Raw genomic sequence first — 15,387 nt, 5'->3', positions numbered from 1 at the left:
TCCCGGTGCCCCCTTCATTTTTCAGTATCTCGAAAAAACAAATGACGATTGTCGCGGTGAGTTGCAAATACATGTTTGAGATGCACCCTGCACGCCATACCGAAGGCTTTGGAGCAACATTTCAATGGGGGGGATCGCAGCCCAGGGTCTTGCAGGTCATCGTCCTCCCGCCATGAGGTCGAACTGTACGAAATCCACTTGCTTGGGGGAAGAATCTTGTACACTGAATTTTGTAGAATATGGTGATAGGCAAAAGTTTTCTTGTACTGCTGCACGGAGAAACAAAAATTGGAGGAGCTGGGATTTGAACCCAGGACTTTCTGCATGCGAAGCAGACACTCTACCACTGAGTTACACCCCCGCCAGAGCAAGTACATCTGGGACGAGTGTCTCGTGGATCCTACTGTCATTATTTCTTAGGTTTGAACGGTACAGTAAGTGTTGGAGGAACCTATTCATGACAAGACCTAAGCAGCGTCGACTCCGTGGCGCAACGGTAGCGCGTCTGACTCCAGATCAGAAGGTTGCGTGTTCAAATCACGTCGGGGTCACAATGAAATTTTCGTTTACGAAAGCCATAGGCGAGTATGTCAGTTTAATCAGATACCAAACGATTACGGAGAACGGACGAACAGAACTTGCTTGAAAAAAGCTACTAGTGCAATTTTCGCGTTCTGACATTAAGGTGAAGGCGCCGACTCGCACGTTTTCCAGGCGCGAAGTGTCTAGTATTTTTGATATTTATATCGTTTAACGCTAATATATAACTGAGAGATAATGATTACGCAATATTTTGCTCGATTAGACGTCTTTAGCCAGGCAGAGTATAATACTTTTCCTTAAGTTATGGGAACAGAAAGATCGTGAAAGGGGGTATAGCTCAGTCGTAGAGCATTCGACTGCAGATCGAGAGGTCCCCGGTTCAATCCCGGGTGCCCCCTTCATTTTTCAGTATCTCGAAAAAACAAATGACGATTGTCGCGGTGAGTTGCAAATACATGTTTGAGATGCACCCTGCACGCCATACCGAAGGCTTTGGAGCAACATTTCAATGGGGGGGATCGCAGCCCAGGGTCTTGCAGGTCATCGTCCTCCCGCCATGAGGTCGAACTGTACGAAATCCACTTGCTTGGGGGAAGAATCTTGTACACTGAATTTTGTAGAATATGGTGATAGGCAAAAGTTTTCTTGTACTGCTGCACGGAGAAACAAAAATTGGAGGAGCTGGGATTTGAACCCAGGACTTTCTGCATGCGAAGCAGACACTCTACCACTGAGTTACACCCCCGCCAGAGCAAGTACATCTGGGACGAGTGTCTCGTGGATCCTACTGTCATTATTTCTTAGGTTTGAACGGTACAGTAAGTGTTGGAGGAACCTATTCATGACAAGACCTAAGCAGCGTCGACTCCGTGGCGCAACGGTAGCGCGTCTGACTCCAGATCAGAAGGTTGCGTGTTCAAATCACGTCGGGGTCACAATGAAATTTTCGTTTACGAAAGCCATAGGCGAGTATGTCAGTTTAATCAGATACCAAACGATTACGGAGAACGGACGAACAGAACTTGCTTGAAAAAAGCTACTAGTGCAATTTTCGCGTTCTGACATTAAGGTGAAGGCGCCGACTCGCACGTTTTCCAGGCGCGAAGTGTCTAGTATTTTTGATATTTATATCGTTTAACGCTAATATATAACTGAGAGATAATGATTACGCAATATTTTGCTCGATTAGACGTCTTTAGCCAGGCAGAGTATAATACTTTTCCTTAAGTTATGGGAACAGAAAGATCGTGAAAGGGGGTATAGCTCAGTCGTAGAGCATTCGACTGCAGATCGAGAGGTCCCCGGTTCAATCCCGGGTGCCCCCTTCATTTTTCAGTATCTCGAAAAAACAAATGACGATTGTCGCGGTGAGTTGCAAATACATGTTTGAGATGCACCCTGCACGCCATACCGAAGGCTTTGGAGCAACATTTCAATGGGGGGGATCGCAGCCCAGGGTCTTGCAGGTCATCGTCCTCCCGCCATGAGGTCGAACTGTACGAAATCCACTTGCTTGGGGGAAGAATCTTGTACACTGAATTTTGTAGAATATGGTGATAGGCAAAAGTTTTCTTGTACTGCTGCACGGAGAAACAAAAATTGGAGGAGCTGGGATTTGAACCCAGGACTTTCTGCATGCGAAGCAGACACTCTACCACTGAGTTACACCCCCGCCAGAGCAAGTACATCTGGGACGAGTGTCTCGTGGATCCTACTGTCATTATTTCTTAGGTTTGAACGGTACAGTAAGTGTTGGAGGAACCTATTCATGACAAGACCTAAGCAGCGTCGACTCCGTGGCGCAACGGTAGCGCGTCTGACTCCAGATCAGAAGGTTGCGTGTTCAAATCACGTCGGGGTCACAATGAAATTTTCGTTTACGAAAGCCATAGGCGAGTATGTCAGTTTAATCAGATACCAAACGATTACGGAGAACGGACGAACAGAACTTGCTTGAAAAAAGCTACTAGTGCAATTTTCGCGTTCTGACATTAAGGTGAAGGCGCCGACTCGCACGTTTTCCAGGCGCGAAGTGTCTAGTATTTTTGATATTTATATCGTTTAACGCTAATATATAACTGAGAGATAATGATTACGCAATATTTTGCTCGATTAGACGTCTTTAGCCAGGCAGAGTATAATACTTTTCCTTAAGTTATGGGAACAGAAAGATCGTGAAAGGGGGTATAGCTCAGTCGTAGAGCATTCGACTGCAGATCGAGAGGTCCCCGGTTCAATCCCGGGTGCCCCCTTCATTTTTCAGTATCTCGGAAAAACAAATGACGATTGTCGCGGTGAGTTGCAAATACATGTTTGAGATGCACCCTGCACGCCATACCGAAGGCTTTGGAGCAACATTTCAATGGGGGGGATCGCAGCCCAGGGTCTTGCAGGTCATCGTCCTCCCGCCATGAGGTCGAACTGTACGAAATCCACTTGCTTGGGGAAGAATCTTGTACACTGAATTTTTGTAGAATATGGTGATAGGCAAAAGTTTTCTTGTACTGCTGCACGGAGAAACAAAAATTGGAGGAGCTGGGATTTGAACCCAGGACTTTCTGCATGCGAAGCAGACACTCTACCACTGAGTTACACCCCCGCCAGAGCAAGTACATCTGGGACGAGTGTCTCGTGGATCCTACTGTCATTATTTCTTAGGTTTGAACGGTACAGTAAGTGTTGGAGGAACCTATTCATGACAAGACCTAAGCAGCGTCGACTCCGTGGCGCAACGGTAGCGCGTCTGACTCCAGATCAGAAGGTTGCGTGTTCAAATCACGTCGGGGTCACAATGAAATTTTCGTTTACGAAAGCCATAGGCGAGTATGTCAGTTTAATCAGATACCAAACGATTACGGAGAACGGACGAACAGAACTTGCTTGAAAAAAAGCTACTAGTGCAATTTTCGCGTTCTGACATTAAGGTGAAGGCGCCGACTCGCACGTTTTCCAGGCGCGAAGTGTCTAGTATTTTTGATATTTATATCGTTTAACGCTAATATATAACTGAGAGATAATGATTACGCAATATTTTGCTCGATTAGACGTCTTTAGCCAGGCAGAGTATAATACTTTTCCTTAAGTTATGGGAACAGAAAGATCGTGAAAGGGGGTATAGCTCAGTCGTAGAGCATTCGACTGCAGATCGAGAGGTCCCCGGTTCAATCCCGGGTGCCCCCTTCATTTTTCAGTATCTCGAAAAAAACAAATGACGATTGTCGCGGTGAGTTGCAAATACATGTTTGAGATGCACCCTGCACGCCATACCGAAGGCTTTGGAGCAACATTTCAATGGGGGGGATCGCAGCCCAGGGTCTTGCAGGTCATCGTCCTCCCGCCATGAGGTCGAACTGTACGAAATCCACTTGCTTGGGGGAAGAATCTTGTACACTGAATTTTGTAGAATATGGTGATAGGCAAAAGTTTTCTTGTACTGCTGCACGGAGAAACAAAAATTGGAGGAGCTGGGATTTGAACCCAGGACTTTCTGCATGCGAAGCAGACACTCTACCACTGAGTTACACCCCCGCCAGAGCAAGTACATCTGGGACGAGTGTCTCGTGGATCCTACTGTCATTATTTCTTAGGTTTGAACGGTACAGTAAGTGTTGGAGGAACCTATTCATGACAAGACCTAAGCAGCGTCGACTCCGTGGCGCAACGGTAGCGCGTCTGACTCCAGATCAGAAGGTTGCGTGTTCAAATCACGTCGGGGTCACAATGAAATTTTCGTTTACGAAAGCCATAGGCGAGTATGTCAGTTTAATCAGATACCAAACGATTACGGAGAACGGACGAACAGAACTTGCTTGAAAAAAGCTACTAGTGCAATTTTCGCGTTCTGACATTAAGGTGAAGGCGCCGACTCGCACGTTTTCCAGGCGCGAAGTGTCTAGTATTTTTGATATTTATATCGTTTAACGCTAATATATAACTGAGAGATAATGATTACGCAATATTTTGCTCGATTAGACGTCTTTAGCCAGGCAGAGTATAATACTTTTCCTTAAGTTATGGGAACAGAAAGATCGTGAAAGGGGGTATAGCTCAGTCGTAGAGCATTCGACTGCAGATCGAGAGGTCCCCGGTTCAATCCCGGGTGCCCCCTTCATTTTTCAGTATCTCGAAAAAACAAATGACGATTGTCGCGGTGAGTTGCAAATACATGTTTGAGATGCACCCTGCACGCCATACCGAAGGCTTTGGAGCAACATTTCAATGGGGGGGATCGCAGCCCAGGGTCTTGCAGGTCATCGTCCTCCCGCCATGAGGTCGAACTGTACGAAATCCACTTGCTTGGGGGAAGAATCTTGTACACTGAATTTTGTAGAATATGGTGATAGGCAAAAGTTTTCTTGTACTGCTGCACGGAGAAACAAAAATTGGAGGAGCTGGGATTTGAACCCAGGACTTTCTGCATGCGAAGCAGACACTCTACCACTGAGTTACACCCCCGCCAGAGCAAGTACATCTGGGACGAGTGTCTCGTGGATCCTACTGTCATTATTTCTTAGGTTTGAACGGTACAGTAAGTGTTGGAGGAACCTATTCATGACAAGACCTAAGCAGCGTCGACTCCGTGGCGCAACGGTAGCGCGTCTGACTCCAGATCAGAAGGTTGCGTGTTCAAATCACGTCGGGGTCACAATGAAATTTTCGTTTACGAAAGCCATAGGCGAGTATGTCAGTTTAATCAGATACCAAACGATTACGGAGAACGGACGAACAGAACTTGCTTGAAAAAAGCTACTAGTGCAATTTTCGCGTTCTGACATTAAGGTGAAGGCGCCGACTCGCACGTTTTCCAGGCGCGAAGTGTCTAGTATTTTTGATATTTATATCGTTTAACGCTAATATATAACTGAGAGATAATGATTACGCAATATTTTGCTCGATTAGACGTCTTTAGCCAGGCAGAGTATAATACTTTTTCCTTAAGTTATGGGAACAGAAAGATCGTGAAAGGGGGTATAGCTCAGTCGTAGAGCATTCGACTGCAGATCGAGAGGTCCCCGGTTCAATCCCGGGTGCCCCCTTCATTTTTCAGTATCTCGAAAAAACAAATGACGATTGTCGCGGTGAGTTGCAAATACATGTTTGAGATGCACCCTGCACGCCATACCGAAGGCTTTGGAGCAACATTTCAATGGGGGGGATCGCAGCCCAGGGTCTTGCAGGTCATCGTCCTCCCGCCATGAGGTCGAACTGTACGAAATCCACTTGCTTGGGGGAAGAATCTTGTACACTGAATTTTGTAGAATATGGTGATAGGCAAAAGTTTTCTTGTACTGCTGCACGGAGAAACAAAAATTGGAGGAGCTGGGATTTGAACCCAGGACTTTCTGCATGCGAAGCAGACACTCTACCACTGAGTTACACCCCCGCCAGAGCAAGTACATCTGGGACGAGTGTCTCGTGGATCCTACTGTCATTATTTCTTAGGTTTGAACGGTACAGTAAGTGTTGGAGGAACCTATTCATGACAAGACCTAAGCAGCGTCGACTCCGTGGCGCAACGGTAGCGCGTCTGACTCCAGATCAGAAGGTTGCGTGTTCAAATCACGTCGGGGTCACAATGAAATTTTCGTTTACGAAAGCCATAGGCGAGTATGTCAGTTTAATCAGATACCAAACGATTACGGAGAACGGACGAACAGAACTTGCTTGAAAAAAGCTACTAGTGCAATTTTCGCGTTCTGACATTAAGGTGAAGGCGCCGACTCGCACGTTTTCCAGGCGCGAAGTGTCTAGTATTTTTGATATTTATATCGTTTAACGCTAATATATAACTGAGAGATAATGATTACGCAATATTTTGCTCGATTAGACGTCTTTAGCCAGGCAGAGTATAATACTTTTCCTTAAGTTATGGGAACAGAAAGATCGTGAAAGGGGGTATAGCTCAGTCGTAGAGCATTCGACTGCAGATCGAGAGGTCCCCGGTTCAATCCCGGGTGCCCCCTTCATTTTTCAGTATCTCGAAAAAACAAATGACGATTGTCGCGGTGAGTTGCAAATACATGTTTGAGATGCACCCTGCACGCCATACCGAAGGCTTTGGAGCAACATTTCAATGGGGGGGATCGCAGCCCAGGGTCTTGCAGGTCATCGTCCTCCCGCCATGAGGTCGAACTGTACGAAATCCACTTGCTTGGGGGAAGAATCTTGTACACTGAATTTTGTAGAATATGGTGATAGGCAAAAGTTTTCTTGTACTGCTGCACGGAGAAACAAAAATTGGAGGAGCTGGGATTTGAACCCAGGACTTTCTGCATGCGAAGCAGACACTCTACCACTGAGTTACACCCCCGCCAGAGCAAGTACATCTGGGACGAGTGTCTCGTGGATCCTACTGTCATTATTTCTTAGGTTTGAACGGTACAGTAAGTGTTGGAGGAACCTATTCATGACAAGACCTAAGCAGCGTCGACTCCGTGGCGCAACGGTAGCGCGTCTGACTCCAGATCAGAAGGTTGCGTGTTCAAATCACGTCGGGGTCACAATGAAATTTTCGTTTACGAAAGCCATAGGCGAGTATGTCAGTTTAATCAGATACCAAACGATTACGGAGAACGGACGAACAGAACTTGCTTGAAAAAAGCTACTAGTGCAATTTTCGCGTTCTGACATTAAGGTGAAGGCGCCGACTCGCACGTTTTCCAGGCGCGAAGTGTCTAGTATTTTTGATATTTATATCGTTTAACGCTAATATATAACTGAGAGATAATGATTACGCAATATTTTGCTCGATTAGACGTCTTTAGCCAGGCAGAGTATAATACTTTTCCTTAAGTTATGGGAACAGAAAGATCGTGAAAGGGGGTATAGCTCAGTCGTAGAGCATTCGACTGCAGATCGAGAGGTCCCCGGTTCAATCCCGGGTGCCCCCTTCATTTTTCAGTATCTCGAAAAAACAAATGACGATTGTCGCGGTGAGTTGCAAATACATGTTTGAGATGCACCCTGCACGCCATACCGAAGGCTTTGGAGCAACATTTCAATGGGGGGGATCGCAGCCCAGGGTCTTGCAGGTCATCGTCCTCCCGCCATGAGGTCGAACTGTACGAAATCCACTTGCTTGGGGGAAGAATCTTGTACACTGAATTTTGTAGAATATGGTGATAGGCAAAAGTTTTCTTGTACTGCTGCACGGAGAAACAAAAATTGGAGGAGCTGGGATTTGAACCCAGGACTTTCTGCATGCGAAGCAGACACTCTACCACTGAGTTACACCCCCGCCAGAGCAAGTACATCTGGGACGAGTGTCTCGTGGATCCTACTGTCATTATTTCTTAGGTTTGAACGGTACAGTAAGTGTTGGAGGAACCTATTCATGACAAGACCTAAGCAGCGTCGACTCCGTGGCGCAACGGTAGCGCGTCTGACTCCAGATCAGAAGGTTGCGTGTTCAAATCACGTCGGGGTCACAATGAAATTTTCGTTTACGAAAGCCATAGGCGAGTATGTCAGTTTAATCAGATACCAAACGATTACGGAGAACGGACGAACAGAACTTGCTTGAAAAAAGCTACTAGTGCAATTTTCGCGTTCTGACATTAAGGTGAAGGCGCCGACTCGCACGTTTTCCAGGCGCGAAGTGTCTAGTATTTTTGATATTTATATCGTTTAACGCTAATATATAACTGAGAGATAATGATTACGCAATATTTTGCTCGATTAGACGTCTTTAGCCAGGCAGAGTATAATACTTTTCCTTAAGTTATGGGAACAGAAAGATCGTGAAAGGGGGTATAGCTCAGTCGTAGAGCATTCGACTGCAGATCGAGAGGTCCCCGGTTCAATCCCGGGGTGCCCCCTTCATTTTTCAGTATCTCGAAAAAACAAATGACGATTGTCGCGGTGAGTTGCAAATACATGTTTGAGATGCACCCTGCACGCCATACCGAAGGCTTTGGAGCAACATTTCAATGGGGGGGATCGCAGCCCAGGGTCTTGCAGGTCATCGTCCTCCCGCCATGAGGTCGAACTGTACGAAATCCACTTGCTTGGGGGAAGAATCTTGTACACTGAATTTTGTAGAATATGGTGATAGGCAAAAGTTTTCTTGTACTGCTGCACGGAGAAACAAAAATTGGAGGAGCTGGGATTTGAACCCAGGACTTTCTGCATGCGAAGCAGACACTCTACCACTGAGTTACACCCCCGCCAGAGCAAGTACATCTGGGACGAGTGTCTCGTGGATCCTACTGTCATTATTTCTTAGGTTTGAACGGTACAGTAAGTGTTGGAGGAACCTATTCATGACAAGACCTAAGCAGCGTCGACTCCGTGGCGCAACGGTAGCGCGTCTGACTCCAGATCAGAAGGTTGCGTGTTCAAATCACGTCGGGGTCACAATGAAATTTTCGTTTACGAAAGCCATAGGCGAGTATGTCAGTTTAATCAGATACCAAACGATTACGGAGAACGGACGAACAGAACTTGCTTGAAAAAAGCTACTAGTGCAATTTTCGCGTTCTGACATTAAGGTGAAGGCGCCGACTCGCACGTTTTCCAGGCGCGAAGTGTCTAGTATTTTTGATATTTATATCGTTTAACGCTAATATATAACTGAGAGATAATGATTACGCAATATTTTGCTCGATTAGACGTCTTTAGCCAGGCAGAGTATAATACTTTTCCTTAAGTTATGGGAACAGAAAGATCGTGAAAGGGGGTATAGCTCAGTCGTAGAGCATTCGACTGCAGATCGAGAGGTCCCCGGTTCAATCCCGGGTGCCCCCTTCATTTTTCAGTATCTCGAAAAAACAAATGACGATTGTCGCGGTGAGTTGCAAATACATGTTTGAGATGCACCCTGCACGCCATACCGAAGGCTTTGGAGCAACATTTCAATGGGGGGGATCGCAGCCCAGGGTCTTGCAGGTCATCGTCCTCCCGCCATGAGGTCGAACTGTACGAAATCCACTTGCTTGGGGGAAGAATCTTGTACACTGAATTTTGTAGAATATGGTGATAGGCAAAAGTTTTCTTGTACTGCTGCACGGAGAAACAAAAATTGGAGGAGCTGGGATTTGAACCCAGGACTTTCTGCATGCGAAGCAGACACTCTACCACTGAGTTACACCCCCGCCAGAGCAAGTACATCTGGGACGAGTGTCTCGTGGATCCTACTGTCATTATTTCTTAGGTTTGAACGGTACAGTAAGTGTTGGAGGAACCTATTCATGACAAGACCTAAGCAGCGTCGACTCCGTGGCGCAACGGTAGCGCGTCTGACTCCAGATCAGAAGGTTGCGTGTTCAAATCACGTCGGGGTCACAATGAAATTTTCGTTTACGAAAGCCATAGGCGAGTATGTCAGTTTAATCAGATACCAAACGATTACGGAGAACGGACGAACAGAACTTGCTTGAAAAAAGCTACTAGTGCAATTTTCGCGTTCTGACATTAAGGTGAAGGCGCCGACTCGCACGTTTTCCAGGCGCGAAGTGTCTAGTATTTTTGATATTTATATCGTTTAACGCTAATATATAACTGAGAGATAATGATTACGCAATATTTTGCTCGATTAGACGTCTTTAGCCAGGCAGAGTATAATACTTTTCCTTAAGTTATGGGAACAGAAAGATCGTGAAAGGGGGTATAGCTCAGTCGTAGAGCATTCGACTGCAGATCGAGAGGTCCCCGGTTCAATCCCGGGTGCCCCCTTCATTTTTCAGTATCTCGAAAAAACAAATGACGATTGTCGCGGTGAGTTGCAAATACATGTTTGAGATGCACCCTGCACGCCATACCGAAGGCTTTGGAGCAACATTTCAATGGGGGGGATCGCAGCCCAGGGTCTTGCAGGTCATCGTCCTCCCGCCATGAGGTCGAACTGTACGAAATCCACTTGCTTGGGGGAAGAATCTTGTACACTGAATTTTGTAGAATATGGTGATAGGCAAAAGTTTTCTTGTACTGCTGCACGGAGAAACAAAAATTGGAGGAGCTGGGATTTGAACCCAGGACTTTCTGCATGCGAAGCAGACACTCTACCACTGAGTTACACCCCCGCCAGAGCAAGTACATCTGGGACGAGTGTCTCGTGGATCCTACTGTCATTATTTCTTAGGTTTGAACGGTACAGTAAGTGTTGGAGGAACCTATTCATGACAAGACCTAAGCAGCGTCGACTCCGTGGCGCAACGGTAGCGCGTCTGACTCCAGATCAGAAGGTTGCGTGTTCAAATCACGTCGGGGTCACAATGAAATTTTCGTTTACGAAAGCCATAGGCGAGTATGTCAGTTTAATCAGATACCAAACGATTACGGAGAACGGACGAACAGAACTTGCTTGAAAAAAGCTACTAGTGCAATTTTCGCGTTCTGACATTAAGGTGAAGGCGCCGACTCGCACGTTTTCCAGGCGCGAAGTGTCTAGTATTTTTGATATTTATATCGTTTAACGCTAATATATAACTGAGAGATAATGATTACGCAATATTTTGCTCGATTAGACGTCTTTAGCCAGGCAGAGTATAATACTTTTCCTTAAGTTATGGGAACAGAAAGATCGTGAAAGGGGGTATAGCTCAGTCGTAGAGCATTCGACTGCAGATCGAGAGGTCCCCGGTTCAATCCCGGGTGCCCCCTTCATTTTTCAGTATCTCGAAAAAACAAATGACGATTGTCGCGGTGAGTTGCAAATACATGTTTGAGATGCACCCTGCACGCCATACCGAAGGCTTTGGAGCAACATTTCAATGGGGGGGATCGCAGCCCAGGGTCTTGCAGGTCATCGTCCTCCCGCCATGAGGTCGAACTGTACGAAATCCACTTGCTTGGGGGAAGAATCTTGTACACTGAATTTTGTAGAATATGGTGATAGGCAAAAGTTTTCTTGTACTGCTGCACGGAGAAACAAAAATTGGAGGAGCTGGGATTTGAACCCAGGACTTTCTGCATGCGAAGCAGACACTCTACCACTGAGTTACACCCCCGCCAGAGCAAGTACATCTGGGACGAGTGTCTCGTGGATCCTACTGTCATTATTTCTTAGGTTTGAACGGTACAGTAAGTGTTGGAGGAACCTATTCATGACAAGACCTAAGCAGCGTCGACTCCGTGGCGCAACGGTAGCGCGTCTGACTCCAGATCAGAAGGTTGCGTGTTCAAATCACGTCGGGGTCACAATGAAATTTTCGTTTACGAAAGCCATAGGCGAGTATGTCAGTTTAATCAGATACCAAACGATTACGGAGAACGGACGAACAGAACTTGCTTGAAAAAAGCTACTAGTGCAATTTTCGCGTTCTGACATTAAGGTGAAGGCGCCGACTCGCACGTTTTCCAGGCGCGAAGTGTCTAGTATTTTTGATATTTATATCGTTTAACGCTAATATATAACTGAGAGATAATGATTACGCAATATTTTGCTCGATTAGACGTCTTTAGCCAGGCAGAGTATAATACTTTTCCTTAAGTTATGGGAACAGAAAGATCGTGAAAGGGGGTATAGCTCAGTCGTAGAGCATTCGACTGCAGATCGAGAGGTCCCCGGTTCAATCCCGGGTGCCCCCTTCATTTTTCAGTATCTCGAAAAAACAAATGACGATTGTCGCGGTGAGTTGCAAATACATGTTTGAGATGCACCCTGCACGCCATACCGAAGGCTTTGGAGCAACATTTCAATGGGGGGGATCGCAGCCCAGGGTCTTGCAGGTCATCGTCCTCCCGCCATGAGGTCGAACTGTACGAAATCCACTTGCTTGGGGGAAGAATCTTGTACACTGAATTTTGTAGAATATGGTGATAGGCAAAAGTTTTCTTGTACTGCTGCACGGAGAAACAAAAATTGGAGGAGCTGGGATTTGAACCCAGGACTTTCTGCATGCGAAGCAGACACTCTACCACTGAGTTACACCCCCGCCAGAGCAAGTACATCTGGGACGAGTGTCTCGTGGATCCTACTGTCATTATTTCTTAGGTTTGAACGGTACAGTAAGTGTTGGAGGAACCTATTCATGACAAGACCTAAGCAGCGTCGACTCCGTGGCGCAACGGTAGCGCGTCTGACTCCAGATCAGAAGGTTGCGTGTTCAAATCACATCGGGGTCACAATGAAATTTTCGTTTACGAAAGCCATAGGCGAGTATGTCAGTTTAATCAGATACCAAACGATTACGGAGAACGGACGAACAGAACTTGCTTGAAAAAAGCTACTAGTGCAATTTTCGCGTTCTGACATTAAGGTGAAGGCGCCGACTCGCACGTTTTCCAGGCGCGAAGTGTCTAGTATTTTTGATATTTATATCGTTTAACGCTAATATATAACTGAGAGATAATGATTACGCAATATTTTGCTCGATTAGACGTCTTTAGCCAGGCAGAGTATAATACTTTTCCTTAAGTTATGGGAACAGAAAGATCGTGAAAGGGGGTATAGCTCAGTCGTAGAGCATTCGACTGCAGATCGAGAGGTCCCCGGTTCAATCCCGGGTGCCCCCTTCATTTTTCAGTATCTCGAAAAAACAAATGACGATTGTCGCGGTGAGTTGCAAATACATGTTTGAGATGCACCCTGCACGCCATACCGAAGGCTTTGGAGCAACATTTCAATGGGGGGGATCGCAGCCCAGGGTCTTGCAGGTCATCGTCCTCCCGCCATGAGGTCGAACTGTACGAAATCCACTTGCTTGGGGGAAGAATCTTGTACACTGAATTTTGTAGAATATGGTGATAGGCAAAAGTTTTCTTGTACTGCTGCACGGAGAAACAAAAATTGGAGGAGCTGGGATTTGAACCCAGGACTTTCTGCATGCGAAGCAGACACTCTACCACTGAGTTACACCCCCGCCAGAGCAAGTACATCTGGGACGAGTGTCTCGTGGATCCTACTGTCATTATTTCTTAGGTTTGAACGGTACAGTAAGTGTTGGAGGAACCTATTCATGACAAGACCTAAGCAGCGTCGACTCCGTGGCGCAACGGTAGCGCGTCTGACTCCAGATCAGAAGGTTGCGTGTTCAAATCACGTCGGGGTCACAATGAAATTTTCGTTTACGAAAGCCATAGGCGAGTATGTCAGTTTAATCAGATACCAAACGATTACGGAGAACGGACGAACAGAACTTGCTTGAAAAAAGCTACTAGTGCAATTTTCGCGTTCTGACATTAAGGTGAAGGCGCCGACTCGCACGTTTTCCAGGCGCGAAGTGTCTAGTATTTTTGATATTTATATCGTTTAACGCTAATATATAACTGAGAGATAATGATTACGCAATATTTTGCTCGATTAGACGTCTTTAGCCAGGCAGAGTATAATACTTTTCCTTAAGTTATGGGAACAGAAAGATCGTGAAAGGGGGTATAGCTCAGTCGTAGAGCATTCGACTGCAGATCGAGAGGTCCCCGGTTCAATCCCGGGTGCCCCCTTCATTTTTCAGTATCTCGAAAAAACAAATGACGATTGTCGCGGTGAGTTGCAAATACATGTTTGAGATGCACCCTGCACGCCATACCGAAGGCTTTGGAGCAACATTTCAATGGGGGGGATCGCAGCCCAGGGTCTTGCAGGTCATCGTCCTCCCGCCATGAGGTCGAACTGTACGAAATCCACTTGCTTGGGGGAAGAATCTTGTACACTGAATTTTGTAGAATATGGTGATAGGCAAAAGTTTTCTTGTACTGCTGCACGGAGAAACAAAAATTGGAGGAGCTGGGATTTGAACCCAGGACTTTCTGCATGCGAAGCAGACACTCTACCACTGAGTTACACCCCCGCCAGAGCAAGTACATCTGGGACGAGTGTCTCGTGGATCCTACTGTCATTATTTCTTAGGTTTGAACGGTACAGTAAGTGTTGGAGGAACCTATTCATGACAAGACCTAAGCAGCGTCGACTCCGTGGCGCAACGGTAGCGCGTCTGACTCCAGATCAGAAGGTTGCGTGTTCAAATCACGTCGGGGTCACAATGAAATTTTCGTTTACGAAAGCCATAGGCGAGTATGTCAGTTTAATCAGATACCAAACGATTACGGAGAACGGACGAACAGAACTTGCTTGAAAAAAGCTACTAGTGCAATTTTCGCGTTCTGACATTAAGGTGAAGGCGCCGACTCGCACGTTTTCCAGGCGCGAAGTGTCTAGTATTTTTGATATTTATATCGTTTAACGCTAATATATAACTGAGAGATAATGATTACGCAATATTTTGCTCGATTAGACGTCTTTAGCCAGGCAGAGTATAATACTTTTCCTTAAGTTATGGGAACAGAAAGATCGTGAAAGGGGGTATAGCTCAGTCGTAGAGCATTCGACTGCAGATCGAGAGGTCCCCGGTTCAATCCCGGGTGCCCCCTTCATTTTTCAGTATCTCGAAAAAACAAATGACGATTGTCGCGGTGAGTTGCAAATACATGTTTGAGATGCACCCTGCACGCCATACCGAAGGCTTTGGAGCAACATTTCAATGGGGGGGATCGCAGCCCAGGGTCTTGCAGGTCATCGTCCTCCCGCCATGAGGTCGAACTGTACGAAATCCACTTGCTTGGGGGAAGAATCTTGTACACTGAATTTTGTAGAATATGGTGATAGGCAAAAGTTTTCTTGTACTGCTGCACGGAGAAACAAAAATTGGAGGAGCTGGGATTTGAACCCAGGACTTTCTGCATGCGAAGCAGACACTCTACCACTGAGTTACACCCCCGCCAGAGCAAGTACATCTGGGACGAGTGTCTCGTGGATCCTACTGTCATTATTTCTTAGGTTTGAACGGTACAGTAAGTGTTGGAGGAACCTATTCATGACAAGACCTAAGCAGCGTCGACTCCGTGGCGCAACGGTAGCGCGTCTGACTCCAGATCAGAAGGTTGCGTGTTCAAATCACGTCGGGGTCA

General features: G+C 46.3%; 50 non-coding genes across 50 annotated transcripts; 33 read left to right on the top strand and 17 right to left on the bottom strand.

Annotated features, from left to right (window-relative positions):
* Window positions 1-289: 289 nt before the first annotated feature.
* Trnaa-cgc (transfer RNA alanine (anticodon CGC)) lies at window positions 290-361 on the bottom strand. Its single transcript has one exon. It is a non-coding gene; the product is annotated as a tRNA-Ala (tRNA).
* Window positions 362-479: 118 nt separating this feature from the next.
* Trnaw-cca (transfer RNA tryptophan (anticodon CCA)) lies at window positions 480-551 on the top strand. Its single transcript has one exon. It is a non-coding gene; the product is annotated as a tRNA-Trp (tRNA).
* Window positions 552-869: 318 nt separating this feature from the next.
* On the top strand, window positions 870-941 carry Trnac-gca (transfer RNA cysteine (anticodon GCA)). Its single transcript has one exon. It is a non-coding gene; the product is annotated as a tRNA-Cys (tRNA).
* Window positions 942-1,216: 275 nt separating this feature from the next.
* Window positions 1,217-1,288, bottom strand: Trnaa-cgc (transfer RNA alanine (anticodon CGC)). Its single transcript has one exon. It is a non-coding gene; the product is annotated as a tRNA-Ala (tRNA).
* A 118-nt stretch (window positions 1,289-1,406) lies between these two features.
* On the top strand, window positions 1,407-1,478 carry Trnaw-cca (transfer RNA tryptophan (anticodon CCA)). Its single transcript has one exon. It is a non-coding gene; the product is annotated as a tRNA-Trp (tRNA).
* A 318-nt stretch (window positions 1,479-1,796) lies between these two features.
* Trnac-gca (transfer RNA cysteine (anticodon GCA)) lies at window positions 1,797-1,868 on the top strand. Its single transcript has one exon. It is a non-coding gene; the product is annotated as a tRNA-Cys (tRNA).
* A 275-nt stretch (window positions 1,869-2,143) lies between these two features.
* On the bottom strand, window positions 2,144-2,215 carry Trnaa-cgc (transfer RNA alanine (anticodon CGC)). The gene has a single exon. It is a non-coding gene; the product is annotated as a tRNA-Ala (tRNA).
* A 118-nt stretch (window positions 2,216-2,333) lies between these two features.
* On the top strand, window positions 2,334-2,405 carry Trnaw-cca (transfer RNA tryptophan (anticodon CCA)). Its single transcript has one exon. It is a non-coding gene; the product is annotated as a tRNA-Trp (tRNA).
* Window positions 2,406-2,723: 318 nt separating this feature from the next.
* On the top strand, window positions 2,724-2,795 carry Trnac-gca (transfer RNA cysteine (anticodon GCA)). Its single transcript has one exon. It is a non-coding gene; the product is annotated as a tRNA-Cys (tRNA).
* A 275-nt stretch (window positions 2,796-3,070) lies between these two features.
* Trnaa-cgc (transfer RNA alanine (anticodon CGC)) lies at window positions 3,071-3,142 on the bottom strand. Its single transcript has one exon. It is a non-coding gene; the product is annotated as a tRNA-Ala (tRNA).
* Window positions 3,143-3,260: 118 nt separating this feature from the next.
* On the top strand, window positions 3,261-3,332 carry Trnaw-cca (transfer RNA tryptophan (anticodon CCA)). The gene has a single exon. It is a non-coding gene; the product is annotated as a tRNA-Trp (tRNA).
* Window positions 3,333-3,651: 319 nt separating this feature from the next.
* Trnac-gca (transfer RNA cysteine (anticodon GCA)) lies at window positions 3,652-3,723 on the top strand. The gene has a single exon. It is a non-coding gene; the product is annotated as a tRNA-Cys (tRNA).
* A 276-nt stretch (window positions 3,724-3,999) lies between these two features.
* Trnaa-cgc (transfer RNA alanine (anticodon CGC)) lies at window positions 4,000-4,071 on the bottom strand. Its single transcript has one exon. It is a non-coding gene; the product is annotated as a tRNA-Ala (tRNA).
* A 118-nt stretch (window positions 4,072-4,189) lies between these two features.
* On the top strand, window positions 4,190-4,261 carry Trnaw-cca (transfer RNA tryptophan (anticodon CCA)). The gene has a single exon. It is a non-coding gene; the product is annotated as a tRNA-Trp (tRNA).
* A 318-nt stretch (window positions 4,262-4,579) lies between these two features.
* Window positions 4,580-4,651, top strand: Trnac-gca (transfer RNA cysteine (anticodon GCA)). The gene has a single exon. It is a non-coding gene; the product is annotated as a tRNA-Cys (tRNA).
* Window positions 4,652-4,926: 275 nt separating this feature from the next.
* Window positions 4,927-4,998, bottom strand: Trnaa-cgc (transfer RNA alanine (anticodon CGC)). Its single transcript has one exon. It is a non-coding gene; the product is annotated as a tRNA-Ala (tRNA).
* Window positions 4,999-5,116: 118 nt separating this feature from the next.
* Window positions 5,117-5,188, top strand: Trnaw-cca (transfer RNA tryptophan (anticodon CCA)). Its single transcript has one exon. It is a non-coding gene; the product is annotated as a tRNA-Trp (tRNA).
* Window positions 5,189-5,507: 319 nt separating this feature from the next.
* On the top strand, window positions 5,508-5,579 carry Trnac-gca (transfer RNA cysteine (anticodon GCA)). Its single transcript has one exon. It is a non-coding gene; the product is annotated as a tRNA-Cys (tRNA).
* Window positions 5,580-5,854: 275 nt separating this feature from the next.
* On the bottom strand, window positions 5,855-5,926 carry Trnaa-cgc (transfer RNA alanine (anticodon CGC)). Its single transcript has one exon. It is a non-coding gene; the product is annotated as a tRNA-Ala (tRNA).
* Window positions 5,927-6,044: 118 nt separating this feature from the next.
* Window positions 6,045-6,116, top strand: Trnaw-cca (transfer RNA tryptophan (anticodon CCA)). Its single transcript has one exon. It is a non-coding gene; the product is annotated as a tRNA-Trp (tRNA).
* Window positions 6,117-6,434: 318 nt separating this feature from the next.
* Trnac-gca (transfer RNA cysteine (anticodon GCA)) lies at window positions 6,435-6,506 on the top strand. The gene has a single exon. It is a non-coding gene; the product is annotated as a tRNA-Cys (tRNA).
* Window positions 6,507-6,781: 275 nt separating this feature from the next.
* Trnaa-cgc (transfer RNA alanine (anticodon CGC)) lies at window positions 6,782-6,853 on the bottom strand. The gene has a single exon. It is a non-coding gene; the product is annotated as a tRNA-Ala (tRNA).
* Window positions 6,854-6,971: 118 nt separating this feature from the next.
* On the top strand, window positions 6,972-7,043 carry Trnaw-cca (transfer RNA tryptophan (anticodon CCA)). The gene has a single exon. It is a non-coding gene; the product is annotated as a tRNA-Trp (tRNA).
* A 318-nt stretch (window positions 7,044-7,361) lies between these two features.
* Trnac-gca (transfer RNA cysteine (anticodon GCA)) lies at window positions 7,362-7,433 on the top strand. The gene has a single exon. It is a non-coding gene; the product is annotated as a tRNA-Cys (tRNA).
* A 275-nt stretch (window positions 7,434-7,708) lies between these two features.
* On the bottom strand, window positions 7,709-7,780 carry Trnaa-cgc (transfer RNA alanine (anticodon CGC)). The gene has a single exon. It is a non-coding gene; the product is annotated as a tRNA-Ala (tRNA).
* A 118-nt stretch (window positions 7,781-7,898) lies between these two features.
* On the top strand, window positions 7,899-7,970 carry Trnaw-cca (transfer RNA tryptophan (anticodon CCA)). Its single transcript has one exon. It is a non-coding gene; the product is annotated as a tRNA-Trp (tRNA).
* A 318-nt stretch (window positions 7,971-8,288) lies between these two features.
* On the top strand, window positions 8,289-8,361 carry Trnac-gca (transfer RNA cysteine (anticodon GCA)). Its single transcript has one exon. It is a non-coding gene; the product is annotated as a tRNA-Cys (tRNA).
* Window positions 8,362-8,636: 275 nt separating this feature from the next.
* Window positions 8,637-8,708, bottom strand: Trnaa-cgc (transfer RNA alanine (anticodon CGC)). Its single transcript has one exon. It is a non-coding gene; the product is annotated as a tRNA-Ala (tRNA).
* A 118-nt stretch (window positions 8,709-8,826) lies between these two features.
* On the top strand, window positions 8,827-8,898 carry Trnaw-cca (transfer RNA tryptophan (anticodon CCA)). Its single transcript has one exon. It is a non-coding gene; the product is annotated as a tRNA-Trp (tRNA).
* Window positions 8,899-9,216: 318 nt separating this feature from the next.
* Trnac-gca (transfer RNA cysteine (anticodon GCA)) lies at window positions 9,217-9,288 on the top strand. The gene has a single exon. It is a non-coding gene; the product is annotated as a tRNA-Cys (tRNA).
* A 275-nt stretch (window positions 9,289-9,563) lies between these two features.
* Window positions 9,564-9,635, bottom strand: Trnaa-cgc (transfer RNA alanine (anticodon CGC)). The gene has a single exon. It is a non-coding gene; the product is annotated as a tRNA-Ala (tRNA).
* Window positions 9,636-9,753: 118 nt separating this feature from the next.
* Trnaw-cca (transfer RNA tryptophan (anticodon CCA)) lies at window positions 9,754-9,825 on the top strand. The gene has a single exon. It is a non-coding gene; the product is annotated as a tRNA-Trp (tRNA).
* A 318-nt stretch (window positions 9,826-10,143) lies between these two features.
* Window positions 10,144-10,215, top strand: Trnac-gca (transfer RNA cysteine (anticodon GCA)). Its single transcript has one exon. It is a non-coding gene; the product is annotated as a tRNA-Cys (tRNA).
* Window positions 10,216-10,490: 275 nt separating this feature from the next.
* Trnaa-cgc (transfer RNA alanine (anticodon CGC)) lies at window positions 10,491-10,562 on the bottom strand. Its single transcript has one exon. It is a non-coding gene; the product is annotated as a tRNA-Ala (tRNA).
* A 118-nt stretch (window positions 10,563-10,680) lies between these two features.
* On the top strand, window positions 10,681-10,752 carry Trnaw-cca (transfer RNA tryptophan (anticodon CCA)). Its single transcript has one exon. It is a non-coding gene; the product is annotated as a tRNA-Trp (tRNA).
* A 318-nt stretch (window positions 10,753-11,070) lies between these two features.
* Trnac-gca (transfer RNA cysteine (anticodon GCA)) lies at window positions 11,071-11,142 on the top strand. The gene has a single exon. It is a non-coding gene; the product is annotated as a tRNA-Cys (tRNA).
* Window positions 11,143-11,417: 275 nt separating this feature from the next.
* Window positions 11,418-11,489, bottom strand: Trnaa-cgc (transfer RNA alanine (anticodon CGC)). The gene has a single exon. It is a non-coding gene; the product is annotated as a tRNA-Ala (tRNA).
* Window positions 11,490-11,607: 118 nt separating this feature from the next.
* Trnaw-cca (transfer RNA tryptophan (anticodon CCA)) lies at window positions 11,608-11,679 on the top strand. Its single transcript has one exon. It is a non-coding gene; the product is annotated as a tRNA-Trp (tRNA).
* Window positions 11,680-11,997: 318 nt separating this feature from the next.
* Window positions 11,998-12,069, top strand: Trnac-gca (transfer RNA cysteine (anticodon GCA)). Its single transcript has one exon. It is a non-coding gene; the product is annotated as a tRNA-Cys (tRNA).
* Window positions 12,070-12,344: 275 nt separating this feature from the next.
* Window positions 12,345-12,416, bottom strand: Trnaa-cgc (transfer RNA alanine (anticodon CGC)). Its single transcript has one exon. It is a non-coding gene; the product is annotated as a tRNA-Ala (tRNA).
* A 118-nt stretch (window positions 12,417-12,534) lies between these two features.
* On the top strand, window positions 12,535-12,606 carry Trnaw-cca (transfer RNA tryptophan (anticodon CCA)). Its single transcript has one exon. It is a non-coding gene; the product is annotated as a tRNA-Trp (tRNA).
* Window positions 12,607-12,924: 318 nt separating this feature from the next.
* Trnac-gca (transfer RNA cysteine (anticodon GCA)) lies at window positions 12,925-12,996 on the top strand. The gene has a single exon. It is a non-coding gene; the product is annotated as a tRNA-Cys (tRNA).
* A 275-nt stretch (window positions 12,997-13,271) lies between these two features.
* On the bottom strand, window positions 13,272-13,343 carry Trnaa-cgc (transfer RNA alanine (anticodon CGC)). The gene has a single exon. It is a non-coding gene; the product is annotated as a tRNA-Ala (tRNA).
* A 118-nt stretch (window positions 13,344-13,461) lies between these two features.
* On the top strand, window positions 13,462-13,533 carry Trnaw-cca (transfer RNA tryptophan (anticodon CCA)). Its single transcript has one exon. It is a non-coding gene; the product is annotated as a tRNA-Trp (tRNA).
* A 318-nt stretch (window positions 13,534-13,851) lies between these two features.
* Trnac-gca (transfer RNA cysteine (anticodon GCA)) lies at window positions 13,852-13,923 on the top strand. The gene has a single exon. It is a non-coding gene; the product is annotated as a tRNA-Cys (tRNA).
* A 275-nt stretch (window positions 13,924-14,198) lies between these two features.
* Window positions 14,199-14,270, bottom strand: Trnaa-cgc (transfer RNA alanine (anticodon CGC)). The gene has a single exon. It is a non-coding gene; the product is annotated as a tRNA-Ala (tRNA).
* A 118-nt stretch (window positions 14,271-14,388) lies between these two features.
* On the top strand, window positions 14,389-14,460 carry Trnaw-cca (transfer RNA tryptophan (anticodon CCA)). Its single transcript has one exon. It is a non-coding gene; the product is annotated as a tRNA-Trp (tRNA).
* Window positions 14,461-14,778: 318 nt separating this feature from the next.
* On the top strand, window positions 14,779-14,850 carry Trnac-gca (transfer RNA cysteine (anticodon GCA)). Its single transcript has one exon. It is a non-coding gene; the product is annotated as a tRNA-Cys (tRNA).
* Window positions 14,851-15,125: 275 nt separating this feature from the next.
* Window positions 15,126-15,197, bottom strand: Trnaa-cgc (transfer RNA alanine (anticodon CGC)). The gene has a single exon. It is a non-coding gene; the product is annotated as a tRNA-Ala (tRNA).
* A 118-nt stretch (window positions 15,198-15,315) lies between these two features.
* Window positions 15,316-15,387, top strand: Trnaw-cca (transfer RNA tryptophan (anticodon CCA)). The gene has a single exon. It is a non-coding gene; the product is annotated as a tRNA-Trp (tRNA).

Source organism: Schistocerca serialis, unplaced genomic scaffold, assembly GCF_023864345.2.
Source record: "Schistocerca serialis cubense isolate TAMUIC-IGC-003099 unplaced genomic scaffold, iqSchSeri2.2 HiC_scaffold_1364, whole genome shotgun sequence".
Classification (NCBI taxonomy): domain Eukaryota; kingdom Metazoa; phylum Arthropoda; class Insecta; order Orthoptera; family Acrididae; genus Schistocerca; species Schistocerca serialis.
This window is presented reverse-complemented; position numbering and strand designations above follow the sequence as displayed.